Source organism: Podarcis bocagei, assembly GCF_964188305.1.
Source record: "Podarcis bocagei genome assembly, chromosome: 3".
Taxonomy (NCBI): domain Eukaryota; kingdom Metazoa; phylum Chordata; class Lepidosauria; order Squamata; family Lacertidae; genus Podarcis; species Podarcis bocagei.
Window position 1 is genome coordinate 6,463,966 of NC_138127.1, and position 24,666 is coordinate 6,488,631.

Below are 24,666 nucleotides of genomic sequence, written 5' to 3' on the forward strand. Positions count from 1 at the left end.
CCCCAGCTCCTCTTAACATCCTGATGTTATACACGCGACATTGCCCTCATAAGCAACCTGTGCCTCTTAGGTTTCTGAGGCAGTGCGACACTTAGATACAAGTGCTTCTGCTGAAGTGGCAGCCAAGCACAGTGGTACCTTGGTTTACGAACTTAATCCGTTCCGGAAGTCCGTTCTTAAACCAAAGCATTCTTAAACCAAGGCGTGCTTTCCCATAGCAGTGGGGGACTCAATTTACAAATGGAACACACTCAACAGGAAGCGGAACATGTTCTTATTCCAAGGCAAAGTTCACAAACCAAAACACCTACTTCTGGGTTTGCAGCGTTCTTAATCCAAGTTGTTCATAAACTAAGCTGCTCTTAAACCAAGGTGCCACTGTATCTGGGAAGGATATACTTGGATGAGGGCTCACTGACTTCCCCGCTGCTTCAGTTTACAGAATGCCATCTCAAACAGTAGACTGCCCAGCCTTACGAATCCAATCACAGCCTGGGAGCTCCTTGATGATGTCAGCACCAGTGTATTGACTTAGGCTGCTTCTTGGTCCTAGCACCTAACTTATTCAGTTTTTTGACTTGCCAAATGATAGATTCACATTAAACTTTGCAAAGCTGTTTCTTTCTTTCTCTTTTCTTTTCTTTTTTACTAGTTTTCTCATTTGGGTATATTTGAATTTTCCTGGGGAAGTGACCGAATAAAGTATTATCTCTAATAAAAAGCAATTTTTCATTTTATGAAAAATTTATGATATTTTCTTGTTTGGCTTCAGAGGAAGGAGTGTATTGGTTCAGTTCCTCTCCGGTGTTATTTAAGGCATGACTGTACAAAGTGTAGTGTTGTGTGCTTGGCTTTTCAAAACACTTCGGCACAATTTTAGTTTACGTTTTGTATCCTTCATACGATCAAGGTCAGAGCACTCTAAGTGGGAACAGTCAATTCATTTGTTGTATGCATTATATATTGATGCCAGAAGAGTATTTATAACTCTCTTTGGGCTCTTAGATATACTTTCAAGTGCTCCTTTGAAGACTGCATGGAAAAGGGAATATTCTCTTTCTGCAAATGTTTTATTTTAGAATTCTTAAGGATGAATTCAAATAGATGTGCTGTATCCAGGTCCAGGCATTTGTGAACATGATGCACACTTGGTGTTCCAGAGTAAAATAAAATTACAAATTCTGTAAAGCTCTGTGGGCCAGTGCAGACGTAACACCAGGCATCCCTTAATCAAATGGAAGGATTGCAGAATCCCCTCTCTGACCCATACCACAAGCCTTGTTCCTTTCATACTCAGATTCACATAAAATAGTGCTGGATGTTTCATCTGTATAGACATTAACTATGGTAACTTCAGTAATATGCATGCATATTAAACCAGGAATCCTGGTTACACCTGCATTATATCTTCCTATTGCATCCTCCTGAGTTCAACAAGGATCTGTCAGAAACTTAACTGATCAACTTCGAGACCTGGGAGAAGAGGCGGTGGAAGAGGACTGGAAAAAGTTTAAAGACTATTTACAAAAACATTATAAGCTGTATGAATGTTAAGAGACTGCATGATGGAAAACAACATGGCACCAGTAATTTAACTGTATGAGGTGTGAATAAGTGATGATTAAGAAAAGGATGAAATTTGAAGTAATACTTTGTTTAAGTTAAGCAGTTTAGTATATGATAAAATATTGGAAATTTGGGACATAATATCTGAGAACTATAAAATAAGATTTGAAATAAGGTAATAATTTGCTGCTTATAACTATATGACTGAGAACGCAGGAAAGGGTGATGTGAGGAAGTCCAAAGAATATGAAAATAAGATTTAAAGATAAATTGATTTTGTTGTACTCTTTTTTTTTCTTTTTTTATGCTATGTTTATTTTTTAAATTCTTTGTGTTGTTTTCGTTATGGTGTATGGTGATGGTATTTTATATGTTTGTTGGTTTGCTTTTCTTTTGTTTAAAATTTGCAATAAATATTTTATATATATATATATAAAGAAACTTAACTGATCAACTACTGGTTCCAGATATAGATGACGTATTTGTGTGTTTTTCTGTAGACTGAAAGTTCATATTGTAGATCCCAGATGAAAACATAGGACATACCGTATTTTTCGCCCTATAAGACGCACTTTTCCCCTCCAAAAATGAAGGGGAAATGTGGGTGCGTCTTATGGGGCGAATGCAGGCTTTCGCTGAAGCCTGGAGAGCGAGAGCGGTAGGTGCGCACCGACCCCTCTCGCTCTCCAGGCTTCGCGGACCTCTCCTCAAGCAGCGGGAACGTTCCCACTGCTTTGGGAGAGTTGCCGGCATCCCGAAGCCTGCAAGCGCTGATCCCAGCACGTGCAGGCTTCGCGGATCTCTCCCCAAGCAGCGGGAACGTTCCCACTGCTTGGGGAGAGTTGCAGGCATCCCGAAGCCTGCGCGCGCTGATCCCAGCACGTGCAGGCTTCGCGGATCTCTCCCCAAGCAGCGGGAACGTTCCCACTGCTTGGGGAGAGTTGCAGGCATCCCGAAGCCTGCAAGCACTGATCCCAGCACGTGCAGGCTTCGCGGATCTCTCCCCAAGCAGCGGGAACGTTCCCACTGCTTGGGGAGAGTTGCAGGCATCCCGAAGCCTGCAAGCGCTGATCCCAGCACGTGCAGGCTTCGCGGATCTCTCCCCAAGCAGCGGGAACGTTCCCACTGCTTGGGGAGAGTTGCCGGCATCCCGAAGCCTGCAAGCGCTGATCCCAGCACGTGCAGGCTTCGCGGATCTCTCCCCAAGCAGCGGGAACGTTCCCACTGCTTGGGGAGAGTTGCAGGCATCCCGAAGCCTGCGCGCGCTGATCCCAGCACGCGCAGGCTTCGCGGATCTCTCCCCAAGCAGCGGGAACCACCGCTGGGCTCCCACGGCTTGCAGAGAGCTGCCTGTTTGGGGGCTGGGGTCGGGGGAAGCTCGGGCTGCCCCAGCCCCGCGCCTGGGGGGGAAATAATTTTTTCCCTTTATTTCCCCCCCAAAAAACTAGGTGCGTCTTATGGGCCGGAGCGTCTTACGGGGCGCAAAATACGGTACAACTGTGGAATATAGAACCATGTGGAAAATAAAAGTATTTTCTTCAACTGCTACACTAAATCCTTGAGTGCAGTGATTTGGAGTGAGGTGCCATCAATAAATGGATGGTGCCTGACTCTACTTTTCCTTTTTGTTAGACCAGGTGAGGCAGTAGCAGTGTTGTCAGTGCCTAGCTGTGGCAATGGCAGGACCAGCCCACCCAGGAGGCAAGGTGAGCAAACTGCCTCAGGCAGCAGGATTCACAAGGACAGTAGTCTCTCTTTCTCCCCCCCCCCTTGTTCGGGATGTAGATTTTGCCTCACCTCTTCTTCCCTGGCGTGGAGGGGAGGTACCATGTGAGGGTCTGCTCCAGGTGCCAGAATATTTTGAGCCAGCCCTGAGTAGTGAACTGTATGAGGGAGAGTAAACTGAAGCTCAATGCAGATGAAACTGAGGTACTGATAGGGGCCAGTTTGTCTTCCCAAGGTTTATAGTGTGGGCCTGTTAATCTACTCGTCTTCTAATCTGAGATCCCTTTTTATTAAGGTTGTAGCAGGTGTATCAGTTTAGGTTGTTTTGACAGGATTACTTGTTTCTGTAGTAATAAATTAAGTGGTATGGTTGTTTATCTCCTTTACATTTGATTTAAAATAAAAAGTTTACTTGTTGTGACCCCACTATATTTATTTAAAAATGTGTAATAGGCCTTTCTTTTAAGACTCAGATTATATAGCATCTTAATCACAGAGTCTATATTTTCTGCTCTGCCTTGCATATTGATGTAAACATTTGTTTATCCAAACTGTTAGGAGCATTTATACAAAAATGGTCACAAATCAAATGGGGAAAATATGGTGATTTGTTGATTTAATGAACTTCTAATTTCAAGATGGCTGCCATGTTGCATTAGCTCTTTGGGTTTATTGAGACCATTATCCATCCCTCGTAAATTTAGAGGTTCTTTTTAAAAATCACATATAGCTTACTGCTCAAGTTACGTTGAATGACCTTTTGTCATTTATTTTTCTTCAAAGAGAATTTTAATCTAATTTTTATCTTATTTTTAGCTGATTATATATGAGTGTACAAGTGGAGAACTTTTTAAATGCTTTACTAAAATAAATATTTGTTCATAATATGAAATGGTGCAAAGTATGTATCATGACACAGGGAATTCCTTTCTATTTAACCAAGGAATAGCTTTCTCGTTCCTTTAATAGCATCCTTCAGCTTCCATTTCAGAGATTTTAATTCTTCCAAAATTGCCATATTGGGGTCTTAATTCCTTTCTATTACTGTGCTCTGAGACCTTTTATGATGATGAGGAAAATTAGTCTTTTTAGCAAGTAATTACTTAAATTACCTTTATTATCTAATAATGTAATGTCAGCAACAAAAATTTATATATACTTCAGCAGAATCATTATAATACTGATTAAAGTAATTGTCAGATCCTAAATACTAGCATGTCTTTCCCCAAAGCCAGGTTTATGTATATATATATACAATTTCAGTGTGCCTAGCTCTGTGCAATTTGGCTTGAGGTGTTTATCATCCCAGTCAGTGATGGCCAGAAAGGTATTTGGGATAATTAGTTAAGTGATTCATAATTGCTGAAACATCTGTCTGAATTAATCCCAGCAAAGGTAGCAGTTTTATTGAACTAAAAATATTCTCATAATACATTTGGCCAAATTGCCCTCTCAGAATAATTCGAAAGGCATCTGGGAGACATTTCAGCCCATCGTCTCACTTCTGCTTTGTATACTGTGTATTCCATAATTGCTTACATCATGTTTCATGATGGCACCTTTAGGCTACAATTTGGATCCCTGTAGGTAGAACCAATTTTGCTACAGCTGCATTGTTCATCTGTGGAGTCTGGGGAGCTTCTACTAGGGTTGGTACATGATGTAATGTTTTCTCCAGTGCACACTGTGTGTTGTTACTCACCTGTTAGGGCTCAAACAAGGATGGAGCAGGACATTGTATTAACTTTCATTCAAGGTTCTCTCTTCACATCACCTGCAAACTATGCTTGAGTTGCTGAAGCCAGTAATTGAACCTACATTTTAGCAGACCTGGTTTCCTTTTTAAAACAAACTGGTGGCGCTGTGGGTTAAACCACAGAGCCTAGGACTTGCCGATCAGAAGGTCGGTGGTTCGAATCCCCGCAACGGGGTGAGCTCCCGTTGCTCGGTCCCTGCTCCTGCCAACCTAGCAGTTCGAAAGCACGTCCGAGTGCAAGTAGCTAAATAGGTACTGATCCGGCGGGAAGGTAAACAGTGTTTTCGTGCGCTGCTCTGGTTCGCCAGAAACGGCTTAGTCATGCTGGCCACATGACCTGGAAGCTGTACGCCGGCTCCCTCGGCCAATAAAGTGAGATGAGCGCCACAATCCCAGAGTCGGCCACGACTGGACCTAATGGTCAGGGGTCCCTTTACCTTTTTATTATTATTAGTTGCCTAAAATGGGGATATTGTTAGTGCTTGAAAACAATTTTGTACAAATGATGAGGAGAAAATATATTCAGTAGAATTTAATTTGTATGTTTGTTTTTAAAACATAGAAAAGTGTAAATTGATAAATCCACACTCTCCCATGAAGCTCACAGGTTCACCTTGGTCCAGTCGATGTTTCTCAGTCTAGTCTACCTCACAGGGTTGTTGTGAGGATAAAACGGGGAGGGGAGAACCATGTACACCACCTTGATCTCCTTGGAGGAAAAGGTGGTATATAAATGTAACCAACAAAGCAAAGATTATTGATGAACAACAATTTGATCCAGTAGCAGGACTGAAAAAAACTGCCATTGCTGTGCTACTTATACAGTCTTGTTTCTTTTATTTTAAAATAAATGGTGCAAGCAGTGACCAAACATTCTTGCACTAGAGTCACTGGACTGGTTGCATTTAACCATAGTTAAACTGTGTTTTAATGTTGAACACGAAAGGTTCTTGCTCCAGTCCTATTCTGCTACTCAGAAACAAGCCAGAGTCTTGTTTGTGCTTCTTTTCTCTGCAAACAAACCACAAGTGGTATGCAAATTTTGGTGTGTGTGTGTTTTTAGCTTAGCGTGTGTGTGCTGTGATTGAGGGAAACAAAACATGAACCCAGGTTTGGTCATCCCAACAAGTCAGACTCTGATTTATGGGCTGGTGGCATGGCAGGAAGAAAAGTGAGAATTTTTCAGTAGTATTCACTAGCATGCTGAACCTTCACATTAAGCATTATTATTTTTAATTTTGGGTTTGATGTTACATGCAAACCAGGCCACTGTTTCCTAAGATCTCCCCTTCCTGTGTCACTCATTGTTTATAATCACTATTTCAGTGATTATACACTTCCTAGGTTATTTGGGAAAATTGGGCTTTACCTTTTAATTGGTTTAATATTTTGGAATTAACACGCAAGATATTTTAGTTTGCCCGCTTAAATTGGAATTGTCGTTTAACATAACTAACTCTAATCTTAAACGTTAGGGATAATATAGCTCTGGCCATGGCGTGAGATGTCCCTGTACTTCTACTGTGGTACTGTCAATTTTCCAAAAGAGATTTGTGATACCAAGGAGAGAACTGCACATACAGCTCACCAAGGCTACTACGTAGAACTAATTAATCCGCCACTTTTTGTGGTGGTTAAAATATGTAAACTGGCCCAGGAATGCCTTCCCAAACCTGGTACACTATAGAGGCTGTTGGAGTTCAGTTCCCATCCTACCTCACCATTGGCTCTGCTGGCTGGCACTGGTGGAAGTTGTAGTCTAAAACATCTGGACAGCACTCAGTTTGAGAAGGCTAGGCTAGGAAATAAACATTCCAAACAACCAAACACAATGCGACTTTAAATGCTGTTCTCTGCTGGATGAAATCCTACTTTGAGGCTGTGGTCATTGATGTGACTGGAAATAATATTGACATGGATGACTGTAAATCGGTAGAATCCAGGTTTAATACTTTTGGAATTGTTACATCAAAGGAGCCGGTGATCATTCTTTTTATGTGTGCGTAAGGTAAGAAAGGGAAGTGTCTTCCCCTCCACATATCCTTCCATTAGCTTAAAAATAGTAAGTGATCCTCATAGACATCTTCAAGCATGAAGATAAGAAGGTCAGAGAGATTTCTGGCTGGCCATCGGTTTCTATACTGCTTTTAAGAAATGTTGTAAGGTTATTTGTCAGATGTGGAAGCGCGGAAATTGTTTTTGATAGAAGTAGTGTGGATGGTCTTCAAAGGAATATTACAAGATATCTCTGTATAAGTGTAAGTTGTCCGTCTTTCTACATCATAGGCATCATTGGGGAGGGAAACATCCATGTTCCCGAGTGATCTTCAGAGGAATAAATGTGTGAAAAGATCCTAAAAATATGACCAGCTTTTTAAATTTCAGAGCTGCTCAGATTTTATTTTACTCAAGCGCATATTATTTCAAAGCCACTTTGAAATTTCAGCATTTTGTGATCTATGAAAGGTTCATTGGGAATGAGAAGGAAATGGCAAAAAATGTTCAATTGTGCTATTGTTAACCATCTTTTTAGGGGTAGCATTTTCATTTATGCTTTACTTAAAAGATAACTGCTTTGAGCTTCCTGGTACCGTAGATTTTGCTGTGCCCAAAATTTAGAATATTTCATTTTCCATAGGCAAACAAATGTGAGAATTATGAACACCTCCTTAAAGCCAGCATGTAAATTTCTTCTAGAACTGTTCGACATTGTGAAGCATTTTCATTCAAGCACCAAAAGATGCAAATCGTTATCTACATTTGCACTAAGTCATCAAATGCTCTTTCCCCCCCTTTGCAAGCACTCCAGGGTTTTTCAGTAGTTGATTAATGATTTGTTTGGAATTCTAATTCTTCCTGTTTTCCATACTGCATTTCTAAAGAGATTAGCAGAATAGTAAATTCTGTACAATCAGCACATATGTGTGTTGGAACTCGCAAGCTTAGGTAAGAGAAATATGCTTAGATGGATCCTAAGCTGTTGTTTGCACAGGAGTGGCCAAAAGGGATTTAAGAGTTCTATATGCTAAAGAGGTGTATTTTTAGTGTGGACATCCAGCCATTCCCTCTAGCAGCATGACCCACAAAGCAAAATGCAGCCCACAAGACATATATTGGTTTATGCCAGCTGTTTTGAGAACAGACACACACTCAAGGACAGATTTTTCCCTGATAATTTATTTGCAGTTTCAACAAAAACAGAAGGTCTGTTGAGACTTGGTGTAAACTAACTTCTAAACTGGAATAGCCTCTCTAGATTCATGTTTCCATTGCTACTGTAGATAAGAATCTGTAGTCAGTCCATTAACATAAGCCAAAAAAGTAGGACGAAATCTAGATTTGTACCACTGAATTAAGAGAATACAAAAGTGTAATCTTTTAAAGAGCAGCTATTGAGATCTGAACAGTCTCCGGACATTAATTAAATCATCCTACGTAGAGGCAACTAAAATTGCCAGTGTTGTAGGGGGAAAATGGTCGTGTTTAAGCATCTGTTTGGTTTTAGTACAGAGATGAGGAAGCAGGAAATGGTGTGTGAGCCTACCTGCACTGGCAATTTTTCCCAAAACAGCATTTCATATTGGAAGATATATGTTTGTTTTGCACAATGCTTCTGTATTGCACAGGCATGGAGACAATGGTTGTTGCCAACTCATGAAGACTTCCAGTGGTGACGCTGGGCCAGTGCTCCATACTCTGAGCTTATATTTTAAAATTTGAAGAAAAGAAAAGAAAAAAAACTACAAAACTCTATCCCTCCTAGAAAGTTATGCAACAAAATTTTCAGGTACCTTCTTAGCAATTTTTGCTAATAAGTGATGTAGCAGCCTTGTATATAAAATGGGGTTCATGGGGAATGTGATAAAGGGACGTTTTATACAGCCGATTTATGTTTCCTTGCTTAGCAGACAAAGTAAAGGAAAGCCGAATAGTTTTCGAATTTGCTGTAAAAGCTGCTTTCCCTATATGAGACCCCCCCTCCCCACCCCGGAAATGTTTGCAGTTCTTTCTTTAAAGTTGCTTTAAGCTATTGTTTGTAGCCTTTTTACACTAGTCACTCACCCTTGAAAGGTCTACTATAAAATCTTGTCGTAAGAATCTTGGGGAGTCAGCCAGTGTGACATTTTGTAACTTCAATGGGTGCACAGCAGGGATTAATTTATCTTCAGCTGCTCAGGTTTTTTTTTTGTTTGGTTTGGTTTGCTGGCAGGACTGAAATTATTTAGGCCCTATGGCTTCAAAACCGCAAATACTGCAAAAAAATAGAACTAATGAGCGTGGGGTGTTTTGATCGGCTGAAAGCCGCAAATACCCAAGTTAAACGGGACATTAATCATGGAACTAATTTTAAAATCTTTTACTTTCTTTTTTTTTAAAAAAAATATTTATTAAAGTTTAAACATTACAAAGGGGAAAAAAGGAAAAGAGAAACAAAAAAGAAATACAAGCAATAAACAATTACAAAACCTCAGAAACAAAAATAAATACAGTACATCAACAATACAAAAAAGAAAAAGGCGAAAAAGAAAAAACAAAAACATTTAATAAACCCAAAAAAGAACAAACAAAGATAAAAAGAACCCTGTATTTTCATACCCTTATCTTTCATTTGCTTATTTCCTCGACTTCCTCACACCTCCTTTTTTGTATTCTAGTTCAATTAATTATTCCAGCAAGTTCTTTCCCTCTTTCTCAAATTTAGTTCCATAATTTATCTTAACACATTTTAGCCTTAAATTTGCCCCTTTACCCAATATAAATCTATTCATACTTAATTCTTTATAGTATTTCTACTAAAGTCATGTAGCTTCTTTCCAGCATCCTTCTAACATTCGTTAATTTTAGAATATTTCTGTAAATATACTTTAATTTTTTTCCCAATCTTCTTCCACCGACTCTTCTCCCTGGTCTCGGATTCTGCCAGTCATTTCCGCCAATTCCATGTAATCCATCAACTTCATCTGCCATTCTTCCCTGGTAGGTAGGTCTTGTAAAATCTTTTACTTTCTAAGTCCTTAAATTTGCATTGCTTGGCTGCTTCTTATTGGCACGACACTGGTATCAGATGTGGATATTCACAGCCACAACTCTACAGAAGTATGGAATGGTTTAGTAGTGAAAAGTGTTACACCTGGAGGAAACAGCTACCTTTCTGCATATGGCTGATGTCGGGAATAAGGCAGACTAATATCCTTCTATAGTAACAAAACTGGTACAAAAACCCTGTGGAGGAAAGGCTAGACTAACTTTTGTGAAAGGAAACATATTGCTGGATACTTCTTGCTAAATGATGGTACAGTCGTACCTTGGTTCTCGAAAGTAATCCATTTTGGAAGTCCGTCCGACTTCCAAAACATTTGAAAACCAAGGTGCAGCTTCCGATTGGCTGTAGGAGCTTCCTGCACTCAAGCAGAAGCCGTGTCAGACGTTCGGCTTCTGAAAAACGTTCAGAAACCAGAACACTTCCGGGTTTTTGACGTTCAGGGGCCAAAACATAGGAATACCAAGGTGTTTGAGAACCAAAGCAGTTTAATAGTAGACTGTCACTTCACATCTATACCCCTAATTCTTTTGAACTTTGGTACCAGAATACTCTCTTTTCTTTTTTTTAATAAGACATTGTATAATTGTAGGGTTCAATAAATTGTGATGGTGAGTCATCTGTCATTGCCATATGCATGAATACAATCTAACAGATTCCTGAATAGTTTGCAATGAAAGTTGGGACTGGGGGGAGGGTAGCAAAAAAACAGTATAAGAATAGCAGTGACAGGGAAACTAATTAAAAGTTGGGTATTTAGTGACTCTGGTGCTATGCTGTGGAACACCTTTCCCACAGAGATTTGGCAAACGTCCTCACTTTTGACTTTCAGGAATCTGTGGAAGACCCATCTGTGCCAACAGGCCTTTATAGATGTTTAATTAGCCAGTCACTTCAATGATTTTTTTGTATTTAATGGCGTTTTGTGTTTTATTGTTGACCACTGCTCTGGTATTTTATGAGATGGTGATACAGAAAAACCTTTGCCAATAAATAATGAATGAATAAATCAGCAAATGCAAAGAGAACTCTGGTGATTTAATTTGCAAATTGAATATGGGATAGACTTAATAATAATTGATTTAAGGTAGCAAATAGCCGTTGTTTGGGAATCTACCTGCAAGCTGATCTAGAATAAAAACAAGATTTCCCGGTCTTACAGAGGCCACAATTATCATTTCTTGCAACTTGGCAAAGTTTTCAGAAGTGTCCATTGGAGCAATCATTTAGGAACAATCATCTTTAGACATTCTTGAATCCTGTTTGATGGCACAGCTTGAAAAAAGAAAAAAGAAAAGATAGTTCTGAGAGACCCAGACCCAGGCAATGCTACATTTATTTGAACCCAGAATTTATCTGTTCCTGTGAGATAAATCCTGCACCTGTTACCTAGTCCCTGTGGGAATGGGCAGACAGAGTGAGATTGCAGAAGCTTGAGGTGTGTTTGCTTTCTCTCCTCAGGTGTAATCTCTGGGGCAACGTAAGAATGGAACAGGCCTTGCTTTCTGTACATAAATCATCAGCTATTGAAGGCAGGCATGAATGTAAGTCAGAAGCCTTCACTTTGGAGAAGGAAATCCTTGCACGGGGGAATAGACACCCCTCATGTTTCTATTGAAGACATTTAACTTGATATTTTCAATGCAACTTGGGGGAAAGTAGCTGAGAGTAATAGGAGCCTTTTATTCCTCTAATGCCCCAATCATTTTGTGCTATCCCCTTTTTTCATTGTGATGTCTTTAATATGCTGATTTATCTTTGTCCATGTCTCCTTGAATTGTGTTCAGCCAACTTACTACCAATTCCAGATAATCTGTATTTATACTTGGGGAATCAAATGGAGACTAATTCCGTGTTTACACTTAAAAGGCAAGAGTTGATGCTATTGAAATCTAAAATAAAAACCTGTTTTGATAAATTGTTCCAGAAGCAATAAATTAATAGTAAAGCGACAGAGAAAGGTAAGCACAGAACATTTGAATCATAGTAAGGCTTCTATCATTCAAGCTGGAAGCTTACCAATTTAACATGTTGTTGCTTAGTATTGTTCTGAGTTGGGCAAGGAAGTAAACTGCATGTGAGACTTTTCTAACCCTTGGCTCCAACAAGTGTGATATATATGGCTCACTTCCTCTGTTAAGGTGATAGTCTGGGTGATGGGCCATTAGGGGAAAACAAAGGAAAGGAGACAAATGGGAGAGCAGAGAGGTAAAGTAGCAAGCAAGAAGGTTTGAGCACAGTGTTTGATTTCTGTTTGAATCCAAGGCTGCAGCTATGGGAGAAACAAGGCCCCTTCGAGGTGTTAATGCAGGGAAACCCTCCACTATAGGCTCAGGTTGCACATATCTGTAAATAAACCATATATCATAAAATCACTGCCGTCTCCGCTGTGCCTCATTCCCAAAGGAAGCGTGGAGCCCCTGGAATCTCACACCACTCAGAGATTAGTGTGGTGTACAACTGTATTATTAAACATCTTGTTGGATTTGTGAGGCGCACTGTTTTTAAGCTCGGAAATAGAAGTCCTCCTAGCTGGAGAAGACTTCTGCAGTAGACCAAGTTTCTTGTGCAGCTGCTGGTGTGTGTGTGTAGCACTTTCTTAGCAAGCAGTCTTGCTTGACACCCTCGGCAGTACTCACTTCCTTGTTTTATAGCTGGATATCAATCACGGCATGAGAAATCAGTGACTGGTAAATGTCACCTGCTACTTCTCAAATAGTGTAAATTTTACCGTCTGTGCTGTGTTTCGTCACATTAATCCCAACCACCCCCTGATCAAAATGTGGATAGAGGATGAGAGCCAAGAGCGAACTGGTTTCTTACGGTGCATGCCTAGTTTAGTAACACAAATTAAAGAAGAGATGTTGTTCCAATTGGTATTAGTGCACTGGAAATGCTTTGGCCTCTGCATTTTATTCATGGGGCCTTTATTATCTGAAGACAGTTCAAGCATTTGTTTCCCCCTGTCCATCCTCAGGAGCTGCCGGAGAAAGATATAAAGAGCGTCTGCTGAGGAATTAAAGCAAATGGAAAGTAATTTCCAAATTCCAGGGGTTTTAAGTTTGATAACCTCTGCCTGCTTCCAGCAGTAAGCTTGACTTCTTTTCTGGAGTAGCAGAAAATGCCTATGATAATACAAACATTAAACAGGATGAGAACTCATCCAAGGAACCACAGCTAGCTGAACCTTTCGTGAAAACACCTTTGTATGTTGTTGTTGTTGTTTAGTCGTTTAGTTGTGTCCGACTCTTCATGACCCCTTGGACCAGAGCACGCCAGGCATTCCTGTCTTCCACTGCCTCCCGCAGTTTGGTCAGACTCATACTGGTAGCTTCGACAACACTGTCCAACCATCTCGTCCTCTGTCGTCCCCTTCTTCTTGTGCCCTCCATCTTTCCCAACATCAGGGTCTTGTCCAGGGAGTCTTCTCTTCCCATGAGGTGGCCAAAGTATTGGAGCCTCAGCTTCACGATCTGTCCTTCCAGTGAGCACTCAGGGCTGGTTTCCTTAAGAATGGAGAGGTTTGATCTTCTTGCAGTCCATGGGACTCTCAAGAGTCTCCTCCAGCACCATAATTCAAAAGCATCAATTCTTCGGCGATCAGCCTTCTTTATGGTCCAGCTCTCACTTCCATACATCACTACTGGGAAAACCATAGCTTTAACTATACAGACCTTTGTTGACAAGGTGATGTCTCTGCTTTTAAAGATGCTCTCTAGGTTTGTCATTGCTTTTCTCCGAAGAAGCAGGCGTCTTTTAATTTCGTGGCTGCTGTCACCATCTGCAGTTATCATGGACCCTTGTATAGGTTTAAAAAATAAAGGCTGTTGAGGTGCTCTTCAGACTTAATAAGAAGCCCAATGCAGGGGATTATGTACTATGTAAAGTATTGATTTCAATTTCAATGGGTTGCTAGGACCACTCTCCATTTAGTGGCAGGAGTCAGCTTTTGTTATACTACAGGGTGGTGCAGGTCTTTCAGCTGTCCAGGAAAGAGTAGCTTTCAGTAGTTCTGAATTTTCTTCTGCCTCCTGCATTGTCTTATGCTCACTCAAAAGCAGATATAGTAGTACCTTGGAAGTTGAACGGAATCCGTTCCGGAAGTCCATTCAACTTCCAAAATGTTCGGAAACCAAAGGGTGGCTTCCGATTGGCTTCAGGAAGCTCCTGCAGCCAATCGGAAGCTGTGGAAACCCCATCAGACGTTTGGCTTGCCAAAATAGTTTGCAAACCGGAACAGTCACTTCTGGTTTGCGGCGTTTGGGAGCCAAAATTTTCAGGAACTAAGCTGTTCCAAAACCAAGGTACGACTGTACTAGAATGCATTAGACTTGGCCTGTGTATCCGTAAACTCCCAAGAAAGGGGCTTCCACAAAGTCCATTGTAGAACAAACAGTATAGTGAAAACCTAGGTAGTGTTTCAATACATCTAGCACATTAAAAACTCTAAAATCTGTTTTAAAGCCTGCTGGATATATAAATATATATATATATATATATATATATTTAAAAGTCTCCAGTAAGCAAAGGAACTTCAGCAGGATGGGGGTTTGCCCAGCTGGAAGAGAGTTCCACAAAACTGAGCCCACAGTATGAAGCAGATAGCTCCTTGTCAATACGAGTGATGGGGACCACTAACAGTGGCTCTTCCAAAGACCTCAGAGATCAAGCAGGTATATAAGGGATCAGGCAGTCCCTTGAGGTATCCTGGATCCAAGTCATTAAGGGCCTTGCAAATTAATAAATTTGAACCTAGGTGAACCTGGAGTGGGCTTTCCAGATGCACAATGGCTGCCAAACATAATCTTCTGGTTCAAACTGTTCTGTATACATGTAGCATTAAGGTGCACCTCTCATGACAGAAGAAATGTTTGCCTTAATCAATAATGGCCCCAGAGTAATGGTGCAATAGAAAGCTGTAAGGAGCACTACTACCTTAGATGGCATTTCTTTCAATCACAGTCCAAGCTGCCTGTGTGCAAAAATCAGCTTTTGTGCTTTTAATTAGTACTGGTTGAGCACTTTTAGCTGAATTATGTATTTGATGACTATAATAATGTTGTTGCCTATCATGTAAATTATTCAGGAAGATTATATTTCCAGGTCTTTGAATAATGGAATTATTCATAGTGTAGGTGTTATACATTCCACTTGTCTTGTCACTTGCCAATGAGTTTAGCACTGGAAGAATCCAATATTTTAACTGATAATATTACAAGTTTCTAGTACTCATTGAAACAAGAGGAAACCAGAAATGTTTGGATAGTATCTGAGGAATGCTGAAAAACCAGAAGTAGGTTAGAAAGAAATCAGTGGTCTGTGTTTTGGACTTCCAGGTCTCCATACATCCCCATATGTTTTCCATACAAGTAACCCTACCTCACATACCGTATTTTGCGCCCCATAAGACGCTCCGGCCCATAAGACGCACCTAGTTTTTTTGGGGGGGAAATAAAGAAAAAAAATTTATTTCCCCCCCCCAGGTGCGGGGCTGGAAGAACCAGGTCGGGGAACAGTGGGAAGGCACGCTCTGCCTCCCCGCTGTCCCCCGAGCTTGTGGGGCTGGCGATGGGGAGAAGTGCACCAGTCCCGGGAGGGCAGGCAGCTCTGCGCCGCCATCCCGAGCGGGGCAGGACTTAGCGCCCCGCTCCGGATGGTGGCGCAGACCTGCCTGCAGTCCCGGGACGGCAGGCAGCTCTGTGCCGCCATCCAGAGCGGGGCGGGACTTAGTGCCCCGCTCCGGATGGCAGCACAGAGCTGCGCTGGTCCCAGGACCGCAGGCAGCTCTGCCCGGCCACCGGGAGCGGGGCGGAGCTTCTCCCCCGGCTCCCGGTGGCCGCGCAGAGCTGCGCTGGTCCCGGGGCTGCAGGCAGCTCTGCGCAACCCTCGGAGCCGGTCTCCCGAGGGTTGCGCAGAGCTTCCTGAAGCCTGGAGAGCGAGAGGGGTCGGTGCGCACCGACCCCCCTCGCTCTCCAGGCTTCAGCGAAAGCCTGCATTCGCCCCATAAGACGCAGGCACATTTCCCCTTCATTTTTGGAGGGGAAAAAGTGCGTCTTATGGGGCAAAAAATACGGTAACTCCTCTTACCAACTTAGGTGACTCTCTTTCAGCAACTTCCCTCTTTTTCTGCTGCTAATCCTTGCAAAACAAAACACTAAATTCTCATAAAGCCATATTTTTGGAAGCGGGATAACCTGCAGAGTTAGCAGATATATGCAGATTTACTTAATTAGCATAAATCTGGGCATAGAATGTTAGTTTCCTGAGTACACAGAGTGCTGTTCAGAGGTTTTTTTTCCCCAAATGTGTTGTAGAATAAATAATTTTATTCTCTTCCCAGCCAGATTCGTTCTTATTTTAAAGCATGGGGCAGGTTTTTTTCTTCTTCTGAAGGGCACCAAGTTGGATCATTTAGATGACAGAGGAATATGAGGGAAATGTTACTGTTTTAAAAATGCAAAAATGCAATTCGTCGGCACCACCACCCCGTCGCTCATTTAGTGCTTTGTTGTTGTGTCTGAAGTGTCCAGGAACTAGACCAATTGATATTGTGGAGCTTGCCTGTAGGTGTATATCAGGTTAAATGGATCTGTTTCGTAGTTAAAGCGCATGCCTTTCTTTGGGGAGTTAATAACATTGCCAGCAAATTGTGCGAAGAATTGTTTGGGAAGTAATGGAAAGGATGTGGAATTAAATTTCTAGTGACATAGAAATATGGTGTAAGACGTTGTGGCCTGCGACATGATGGACCTTTATATATTGGTTTGGGGGCAGGTGCCAAAAAAAAAAGAAAAGGGGGGGGAAAGCCCAATTTTGGATTGGAACTTGGTCCTTCCTTTTACTTATGGCACAAGTCTTGCTAATATATGCTTCAGAATTCCTTCTTGCACGTTTGGATCAAATTCATTCAAATCAGCAGCTGAAAGAAAAACAAATTCGTGGATTCTTTTCTTTTAAAAGGGGAAATGAGACTCATGCCATTACAAATTTATTTTCCTATATTAATCTGCCAGTTAGTAGAATTAAAGCGTAATTTAAAGGTTTAGAGGTTCTTTGCGAAGTATGAAATAAACCAGAGGCACAGCGGCGGCTTGAAGACTTGAATGATTGCCAGTCGGCCTGGGCTTCAGCCCATTAGGGTCACCAGTCTCGCCAAAATGAAGAGGGTGTTGATGTTAAACTTTTGTCCAAGGACATTTTTTTTTTACAAAAAAAAAACCCTGGTGTACTGGAATTCCTTCTAATCTGTTCTATTTCTTGCCTTGGGAAGGAGGGGGTGATGTGTGCTTACTGTGGCTGACTTCCTTGCTTGGCTTTTTTTCTCGGAAAAAAACTACTTTGGCAAGCCGACTAACTCAGCGGTATCTTCTCTTTATTAGTCTGGAAGATCTTTCAATGGTAGATTTAATTTAAGGCAAGCTAAATCACATCTAGACAAATATATCTGTTATGGAAATGCATTTAATGAATTCCTCGGGCACTAAATAACTGCTTTGATGTAGCATACTAATATAAAAAGCAGTATTTGTATAACTCTCAGAGTAATAGCAATAATAAAATTAAAAATGAAGCCATGGATAGAAATTTGCATGTACATTTTGGCAAACATGATTACTCTTATTGCAGATGTGACTGTGAGAGCAGGAACGGTAAACATGCAAGCTCCTGAAAAAAAGGTGCAATTTTCCAACCTGAGCCGAAAGCATCATGAAAGAATCATTTCCACCCAAAGGCAGCAGAGTAATTTTAATGTCAACCCTTTCTGTCTGCTTTGTTTAATGCTGTACAGTTCTGTTTTGCAGAGGATCTTTGCTGTTAGAATTAACGTTGAAATATTGTGATAATGGTGAATTCAAAAATTAAAAGCAAATAAGAGCAAATAATAAAAGCTTCTGATGAATGTTAGGTTACAGTCATTCGCCTGGTGTTAAGCATTTTGCACAAAGACCTACAAATGCATTTAGTTGGAAATTAGTATTGCAGGTACTTATAGAATTGTGTAGGTGTGTTTCTGAAGTCGAGGACGTGTGTTAAGTGCCTCAGATTAAATGTTTGGCCTTGCACTCAGTTATGCATGCTTACAACATTGATCAGCCTTCAGTGTGTTTATTAGTTAATGTTCCAAGAAAGTCAGCAGAATTTGTTATGAATAACTGGCGAGTGGCGCTGTGGGTTAAACCACAGAGCCTAGGACTTGCCGATCAGAAGGTCGGCGGTTCGAATCCCCGTGAGGGGATGAGCTCCCATTGCTCTGTCCCTGCTCCTGCCAACCTAGCAGTTCAAAAGCACGTCAAAGTGCAAGTAGATAAATAGGTACCGCTCCGGCGGGAAGGTAAATGGCGTTTCCGTGCGCTGCTCTGGTTCGCCAGAAGTGGCTTAGTCCTGCTGGCCACATGACCCAGAAGCTGTACACCGGCTCCCTCGGCCAATAAAGCGAGATGAGCGCTGCAACCCCAGAGTCGGCCACGACTGGACCTAATGGTCAAGGGTCCCTTAACCTTTACCTTTATAATGAAATACTGAAGTGTTCAGTACAGCTGTTCAGCTACTGCTTCCTCTGATTTTCCACACCCACCCACTACCACTACCCAGTTAGGGCAACCCAGCCAGATGGGCGAGATATAAACAATAAAATAATTATTATTAGTTAACATTCCATACCTTAAGTCCAATTGCTTTATGGTCTCCCCCTCCACTTGTATCCTGATTTATTTATATTTATTTAAAAGATTTATATCCCACTTTTTGCCACATCTGCATCTCAAACATGCTTTTTTAAAAAAACAAATAAATACTGTATACAGAATTTAAAGCATAAATTAAAAACCAGTGATGAAAACATCAGGACAGCATTCATAGGAACATAGGATGATCTAGCTCAGTTCATTCTACACCGAACTGCAGTGGCTTTATAGGTTTTCAGGTGGTGAATTTTTTCTACTGTTACTGGAAGCACCAGGAAGTGAACCTGGGACCCAGTGCATGCATAGGAAAACATCTGCTTTATCATGCAAAGCAGATGTTCTACTATGCTATGGCTTTTTTCCTAAAAGATTGTTCATGGTGCAATACAGCCATTTTAACCAGGCACCTGAAACTTAGTAGGACGGTGCTTGCCGGATTTGCAGCTCCCCCAAGTCTGCTGAGATCCCTCTCTTACGCATGGGTTGGTGCTATATTGGGAACATAAGCAAAGGTGCTCAACAGAATGAACTATGGAAATCAAGAGAATGATAAGGGCTTTCGTGATTTCTGAGCATAAACTGAAGTTACGATGCATACATAAAGCCCAATGTGAAATGGATCACTGAGGAAACTGCATATCAGTTATTCCACATGAAAACAATTCCCAGCTCGTAAATACCTTAGTATAATAGGGAAAAAGTACTTTATATTTCTATTCTATTCTATTCTATTCTATTCTATTCTATTCTATTCTATTCTATTCCGCCCTTCATCCAAGGATCACAGGGTGGTTTGCAATATAAAAACACAAAATGCATAGCATAGTAACAAACAAAAATACCCCCTTTATAACCTGTCTCCTTAAGAGATTCATCTTCTCTGCAATAGGAGCGTTTAAATATGCTTTTCTACGAGATGCACCTATGGTCCGAGACAGTATATTTCCAGAAAGGTTACACCACGTGATGCTATGGCGTGTGTAATTTGCTTTAGACTCAATCTCAATTCACATAAAGCATTTGAATGGAAACGTATCAAATCCAGCATATTTATTAATCAATAACTGAATGTTTATAGCTGCCCCATACCACAAGTTGTTATATCATTGCCAGAATAGTCTGCTTCTGTTCCTTCAGTGAGCTCATGGCAGCATACACAAATCAACCCTGTGAGGTAAAAGGAGGCTGAGAGATGGTGACAGGAGGGAGTCCGCATCATGGCTGGCAAAATTTGAACCCAAGTCCCCAGAGTCCTAGTCCAACATTCCAACCACAGCGCCACATGTGTTGAGGGTGGTCAGAGAGGGGGAGGGCTCATTGCAACAGAATGCCTACAAATGATCCTTAATGGTTGGTGGAGAAATTGTCAATCACATTTCTCGTTTTGTCCCCACCTCCTTTAAGCCAGAGGAAGGGGGCAAGCAAGGCATGTGAGGAAAAGCAGTATAAGTACTTGTGGGGAGAGACTACAGTTTTGAGTCATACACAGCTGGAGAGACAAGGAAAGAGCAGGCTCTGGGAAGTACCTTTTTGGGGGAAGAGGTGTCTTCTTCTCTCTGGAAATCTAACGGGGGGGGGGGCAGTATATTTGTCTGCTCAGTATCACTCAATCTGTATTCAAAATAAAAAAATTCCTTCCAGTAGCACCTTAAAGACCAACTAAGTTAGTTCTTGGTATGAGCTGAAGAAGAAGTGTGCATGCACACGAAAGCTCATACCAAGAACTAACTTAGTTGGTCTTTAAGGTGCTACTGGAAGGAATTTTTTTATTTTGACTATGGCAGACCAACACGGCTACCTATCTACTACTGACTCAATCTGTATATTTACGGTAGTTGATTGTGGCTGACTACTGCTGTATTGTTGCCTTGCATTTTGGGTGTTTTCCATCTCCTAGCAGCCAATTTCTGTTATTAAATTAGTAGCATTACCGGTTAGACACACAGTAAAGCAATTTACGGATCAGAAACATGTCCTAACCAACTTAAGAATACATAGTAGCAAATATTTTACCTTGTAGCATCAAATTCTTACTACTGCCCAAATTACCTGTCGTTGGAAAATTACAGGTCTGTCACCTGTGTGTTGTTGGAGCCAGCAGATTTCGCTAGTCAAGGCCTTGGGAAAGTAGAAAGTAGTATACAGTTGTTTCCTTTTCGAAGTCTTTAGACAGGTTGTCATCAAAGCATGCATCCTTTTAAACCAATTTAGTTACCGTTGAAGATGGAAGCCGTTCTTGTTTGTTTGCGTAAACCCCGAGGACACACATATCTTAATATATGCACACACGAAACAACCCACCTGTCTCTGTAGGTGTTTTTGCTTCCATTTTGATACTGTTTGCTAAAAATAAAAACATAGAAACAAACTTTTCAGCACTTCTGGGCTGTGCGAGAACGTTGCTTCACAACTCTGAAGTAATTGAGTGCTACTTCATCAGTGACATTTCTTGCTGAATAAAGGTTTGTGGTTTGGGGAGCTAGTTCAGTTCTGCTTAGCTTGCGAGAGCAGTTAAATTGCCTCGTCAGGTGCAGTGCTCCATCTTGCATGTAATAATGTAGTTTAATTCCTACACTCTTGGTTTAACAGGACCAAATATAATAATGTTGTGTACACCCCAGTCTCCAAGCATCAAGAGATTCCTGGGATTTCAGGTGTATATACCAGGTGAATATACTTGGAATGAAGGTCAATGGAGACTGTGGTGTCTTTAGGATATATGTTTATATTTACACATATATACAACCCGAGCACGAGGCGCGGGTGGTGCTGTGGTCTAAACCACTGAGCCTAGGGCTTGCCAATTGGAAGGTCGGCGGTTCAAATCCCTGTGATGGGGTGAGCTCCCGTTGTTTGGTCCCAGCTCCTGCCCACCTAGCAGTTCAAAAGCACATCAAAGTGCAAGTAGATAAGTAGGTACCATACCGGTGGGAAGGTACACAGTGTTTCCGTGCTCTGCTCTTGTTCGCCAGAAGCGGTTTAGTCATGCTGGCCACATGACCCGGAAGCTGTCTGCGGATAAACGCCGGCTCCCTCGGCCTATAGAGCAAGATGAGCCCGCAACCCCAGAATCATCCGCAACTGGACCTTACGGTCAGGGTTACCTTTACCTTTTTACAACCTGAGCTCAGGAAGGAAGGGGTCAGAGCACTAGCACCCTGACATATCTTGCTTCCCAATTAGGTTTCTATAGAAGCCCCCACCCCACACCATAGCTTTAGGATTCAGCCCATGGAGAAAAGTCAAAACCCTCTGCCTGAATTCACTCACAAAAGTATCCTCCCCTGGCCTATTTTTCTCTTTCCTAGGATGATGTAGCATCCGGCCAGGTGAATGGCGGACAGCACCTCCACTTGTTGCTATGGCAACATGCCCCACTCTTTCATCATGCAGAAATATGGTGCTTATCTAAGCGCTGTGGCCATTAGCATAACAGAAACTGGTCTGACTGGTTTAGCAGTGGCTTCTACTAAATTTCAAACCTCACAGATACTGAATCAGTGGCCTGGAAGAGACTCATGGATATCATGCAGACTGACCCCCACCCCACCCCCTGCTCTGAAAGCCTTGTATCACTATATATTCTTAAAATTATTTCTTTGCATAATACTTTCCCCCCCAAAAGTTAGCTCCTTGTGAAATGCTTTATACAATTGTGTTCCTACCAATAACTGGAGCTCATAAGCACTTATATAATATAGATATTTTCTTTTGAATCTTACATATAATTAGAGTTTGTATTTTTGACGTTGTATGTCATGTCCTTGACATACTTACTGTTCTTGGAATAATTCATGCGAAATGTATCTCAACTGTATGAATCAGTAAACACATTTTGTCTAATTCTAAGCCCATTCACGCTTTGTAGGTAGGGTGTCGTTAAACTATATCTGATTAACTTCCTAGAAAATGTCATATTAAGGAAAGGAGTTTAAAGGGTGGGGAGGAATGAAAAATGAAACAGATGAAAGAATGGAGAGAAAGTAATACTGGTGAGAATGGAGGAAAGACTAGAGAGGGAAAATAACAAAATGTTATGATGGTGTTAACAAAGAGAGTGTGCTTATTCATAAGAGGATTCACATGGTTCATAGCTGAAATTGGTAAAGTAAATTGATATGTGGAAGCACACCATACTTACACATAAGAAAAATGGTTATAAACCAAACTAGTCACAAAATTCACAAAATAACCAACCTAAATTGTTTTGCTTGTTTCAATAATCAGACATGTTTATGGAACATTCATCCTTCCTAATTAACATCTCAAATTAACAAGTGAGATGCTGATTTATAACATGCAGGTATCTCTACTATCCTGTTGAATACCTTTATAAGATGCAATATATATGGCACCACATCTGGAAATGGTTATTCAGTAGATGAAATAACAAAATCATGAAACTGAATCACCAAGACTGAAAGCTATTCCTTGGACCTTTGCACTCAGTAATAGTATGACCATATAAGATTATTTGCTCTTCAGCAATTTTGCTGCTTTTAGTCTGTCATGTGAAAGACCTGGGCCAGACATCTTGAAATGGAAGCAGTTCTTAATGTGCTATTTTATTTTTTTAATGGAGATTGTGTTCTTTTATGCACTCATTGTTGCTGAGAGAGGAGTACTTTGCCTTGTAAAATATCACAGATTATTTCTATTGTCAATGAAAATTACATACTGATCTTCAACTGAAAATGAAGGTTTGTCTTCCTTGCAAAACTGGACACAAGTTATTTCATACCTGCCAGTGGGTGGATTTGCTCTATAGCACCTTTCACTCATTAGTTGTGCAGCTGGGAACAAACACCTGAGCACTACTCCTTTCTCAAACTGATTGCTTAGATATATAGATCTCTTTCTCTAGCAATGGAGGGGCACTCTTGCACTATTGAGCAACAAAAATGGGACAGAACAGCAGCCAGCCAGAAAATTTATGGTATAAAAGGTTTGAGAATTTCAGGCAGTAAAAGTTATGGGACGAAACAATTAAGTCTATCCTTTTAAAATATTTCAATTGAACATAATAAAATGAAAAATATAAAAGGAAACAAAAAGTGCCCTAATAAAAATATGAAAAAATCTATAATTCTTTATATAGTTGTCTAATACAAAGGTATATAAGTAAAATTATTGTTATTATACATATACATTTACGTATAACTTACTATATATTTTAAATGAATACCTTCAAAATGTCATTGTATTTGTCCATATGCAGTCTATAAGCTATTGGTTTGTGTGTTGCAAGAGTTGTCATATTTTCTATCCATTGATTAAAGGGGAGCACATATTTATCTTTCCAGAGGATCAATACAGTGGTACCTCGCAAGATGAATGCCTCGCAAGACAAAAAACTCGCTAGACAAAAGGTTTTTTCGTCCGCGATTTGCCTCGCAAGACGAATTTCCCTATGGGCTTGCTTCGCAAGACGAAAACGTCTTGCGACTTTGTTAAGCCGTTTAAACCGTGCTTCGCAAGACGAAAAATTTGCTAGACGGCAAAACTCGCGGAACGAATTAATTTCGTCTTGCGAGGCACCACTGTATAAGTCTTTTAGCTGTAGTGAGGGCGTGGAGAATCCATTTATGTTGACTAGCTGTCAAATTACATATAGTAGTAATACTATCCTCTTGCAATACAGTACTAGCTTTCCCCCCAAAATAATATTTATACAATCTAGTACTTTCTCCCAAAACTTCATAAGTATAGAACATTGCATAAACATTTGTTTCAAAGAAGCGTTTTCACATCTCCAACAGCATGTTGTTGTAGATGTAACAATGTCCAATAAATTTGAAGTAATAGTTTTTCTAGCATAAGATGTAATTTAAAACCCATTGACACCTTTTTTACAGAAGCTAAAACACTCTTTCGCTGTCTAGGTAATATAGGAA

At 40.9% G+C, this 24,666-nt stretch overlaps 1 protein-coding gene and 1 long non-coding RNA gene across 2 annotated transcripts in view; one reads left to right on the forward strand and one right to left on the reverse strand.

Annotated features, from left to right (window-relative positions):
* Positions 1 to 24,666, forward strand: part of KLHL29 (kelch like family member 29) — a 431,347-nt gene that overhangs the window by 218,683 nt on the left and 187,998 nt on the right. The gene's annotated exons all lie outside the window — the stretch shown is intronic.
* Positions 11,166 to 23,878, reverse strand: LOC308584499. The gene is made up of 3 exons (XR_014006847.1): positions 22,043 to 23,878; positions 20,786 to 21,115; positions 11,166 to 11,363 (listed from the first exon to the last, which is right to left on the reverse strand). It is a non-coding gene; the product is annotated as an uncharacterized lncRNA (long non-coding RNA).